The sequence below is a fragment of the Triticum dicoccoides genome, chromosome 3A (genome assembly GCF_002162155.2).
Source record: "Triticum dicoccoides isolate Atlit2015 ecotype Zavitan chromosome 3A, WEW_v2.0, whole genome shotgun sequence".
Lineage (NCBI taxonomy): Eukaryota > Viridiplantae > Streptophyta > Magnoliopsida > Poales > Poaceae > Triticum > Triticum dicoccoides.
In genome coordinates, this window is record NC_041384.1 from 541,436,629 (window position 1) to 541,440,013 (window position 3,385).

The window sequence follows — 3,385 nt, forward strand, 5'->3', positions numbered from 1 at the left end:
GACCCTCCTTCCCGACTACTCCACCACCACCGCCGAAGGTGAAGACGAGTGGCTGTTCAGGGCCAAGCCCCTAGCGAAGTCGTAAGTATTTGGATACCGGAGTAACTCATAGCATACCTTTGTCGCACTGCTTCTCCTAACGCCGAATATGATTATGTAGACCACCCCAAGCCCGTATCGACGTATCTTCGTCGGGCGGCTCCTTGGACTTGTTGGATATGGATAGTGATCCACTTCCGACCGCCACCTCCCCTTGCCCTACGAACAATGCCGAGGTATTGTCTCAAGAGGCACCGGGTCGAGGGGAGACAATCCCGGAGGTGCCTCAAGGCGACCTTCCGGACTCCGGGAGCAGAGGGAGTAAGGATCCCGAGGGCTCCGAGTTCGGCCCTCACCCGAACACCGCGCCGGAACCTCTAGTGGTTCCGGACACAGGCGGGCAACCTCCTTCCAAAAGGGGCAAGACGCCTGTGCCGGTGGCCTCTGTCCATCCAGAGGCACCGGACAATCTACTGGGAGCGCTTCCATCGACGAAGAGCACCGCGCTATTATGAGTGCGGTGATGTAGAAGGTTCAGTCCGCCAAGAGTGGACTGACTGAAGCCTGTGCCAGGCTTCTAACAGGCTTTAAGGTAAGTATTTGAAATATAGGAAAAATATTACCGCATAGACAGTAGCCCCTGATGCTCTGTTTGGTGTTCAAAAAGAAAAGCCCAATAGAGGATCAACTAATATCTGCAGGAGTCTAATATAAGTATGTCTATATGCGTATGCAGGCTTCGCTACTGACCTCTGCCGCACTGACTGCGGAGGTCGCCGTACTGAAGCAGGACCTTGAAGGGTCCAAGAAAGAGCTCGGCCTTGCCAAGAGGCAGCTCAAGGAGAACAAAGGTAAGTAATACCTAGTCTATAGATATGTATATATACAAAAAGGATGCGATTGCAAAATGACAGGATCATCTTTAATTTGCCAGGGGCCACGACCGAGGTGGCAACCCTGAAGCAAGCGCTATTCGAGGCCAAAAACAAAGCGGCCCAGGAGTCCACCGAGCGGGAAAAACAAGAGGCACGGGTGGGCGAGGTGCAGCAAGAGCTCCATGCTCTCGTGACGAAGCACGAGGCGTTGGAGCTTGACTTGAAGACGCGAGAGTCCGAGCTTGCCGCGGCCCTTGAGAGTGCAAAGAGTGCCAAGGCTGAAGCCCAAAAGGCCCTCCAGGATATTGATGCGATGAAGAAGATATCGGCGGGTAAGGCATTCACTATGCAAAGCAAGCATGTGAAAGTAAATTACTTGTTACTTACCCAAGTCCGGAGCTCTCCAGGAGCATTTGCAGATTTGCCCCGCAGCGTGTCGGATGCCGCACAGTTTTACCAGGCCGAGGAGGGGAGCTCAACTGAGAAGTTGTTCTGGTCTTAGTATATTGGGACCGAACACCCGATGCCTCTGAGCGACCAGCTGAAGCAACTGGTCGAGCTGCACAAGGCGTCCGAACAGGCCATGAAGAGCTTTATAGTCCGGATGTGGCCTGGCGACGCCCTTCCCAACAGCTACTTCGGCCTGGTGAGGCGGCTTGTGGATGCCTGCCCACGGCTGGAAGTCATTAAGTGGCCCGTCTGCATCGAAGGTCCACGCCGAGCTTTTGCTCGTGCGAAGGTGCACTGGGCCAAGATGGACGCCGTGAAGCTGGTGAAGGAAGGGCCGCCGCAGGGCAAGGAGCATCGCCACCCCGAGATGTACTATGAGAATGTCCTGAAGGGTGCCTGTCTTGTAGCGGACGAGTGTGCGAAAGATGTAATTTTTGAATAAACTTGCTCGTGTAATCCTGTATTATGAAAACTTGTTCGTATGCGCTATGCAACGCTTGTTTGAATTTAAAATATTGCCTTCTGTTCGGCTGTTTATCAAATCTGAGAGATGGCTAGTCGTCGGCTTCTTCCCCCGCGCCACGAGTGCTGGGGTGTTCGGGATAAACCTGAGCAGTCTTGTTCCCATTTTTGGGTCCTTCGAGGGAGGTGCTCAGCACAACGAACAAGGCAATCGGACTATAATGCATTATCACTCTCACTTAGCCATAGAATTCTATAATTTTAAATTTCGGCGAAGCCCCTAGTATTCGGAAGGCCGATTTCAGGGTGCTATACACGCCTTAAGCCGGATAGGGCCGACTCCTCGCTCTAAGCGGCATAAGTCTTTAGGGACTAGAAACCTCTCGAACAGCGACCAGTCTCTCGCCTTATCATGACAGTCAGTTTTAGCTTTCTCTACTGAGGTGCTTAGCCCAGCAGAACCAGGGCACAATCATAGTAGTTCTCCCAGTGCTACCTTAGCAGATATAGCGGAACGTAAGGAACCAAAACATGGGAGCCGGGCAAACCCAACTATTGACCCAAGACATGATTCGGAGCTGATGCATATAATGCTATAAGTTCGGGGTGCCGCACTGTCGAAAGTGTCCGGACTTCTCACGCCGTATTATGGGGTATGCCTAAGCCCCTAGCGTATTGGCCGTACCAGAATGTACGGGTGCTAGATGTCATGAATGAACATATATATATATATATATATATATATATATATATATATATATATATATATATATAAAGGAAGAATGCAATAATGGTCTTAATGCTATGCCTTGTTTATTCAAAAAGGTGCGTTAAAGCAGAATGATACAAGTAGTGCGATTAGCAAAAAGTAGGACTGTTTGACATGTCCCTTCCAAGGGCAAGCTGAGGAATAGTATTAAAGCAAATATTTCACTCATTATCGTAATCCACCTGGGAGTTCCGTGGTGTGACGTAGCTTTCTACCTCCTTGGTTGCTGCATCATGTGTTCGGCAATCATGCTGTCGGACAGGGTTTCCAGAGATAAAAGTCCTGAAAGAGAAAAATAACAAAGCGGGAAGCCCCTAGTGCGGTTTAAGCCGTGTCTTGGGGCGTGCCATAGTCGTGCCCCTCCCCACCTATGCCCATGGTATTTTTAATGTGTAATTATGTACACGTGGCATGGATTTTGCCGTTTGGCTGGGACCAGGGTGGGGGCTGCATCCCTGAGTGGATACTATTGGGGTGGTCCCTGCGATCGAAGGTGATCGGACAGGAGGACCATGGGTTGAACTTTGGGGCGACTGGCTCCAACATATATACGTCCCTGAGCGCACGCTTCCGCTCCCTCTTGGGGATGTGGGTTGCGTATATCATGTTCACCATCCGCACTTGTGGGGGGAACCTCTTCTGTCCTTCGGTGTTCGGCTGCCGGAGCTCCTCCTCGTCATCGCTATGTGACCCCTTATCTTTGTTTTCGGCATTTAACTTGCCGGCCTGCTTGAACACCCAACAATCCCTGTTGGTGTGGTTGGCTGGCTTGTCGGGGGTGCCGTGTATT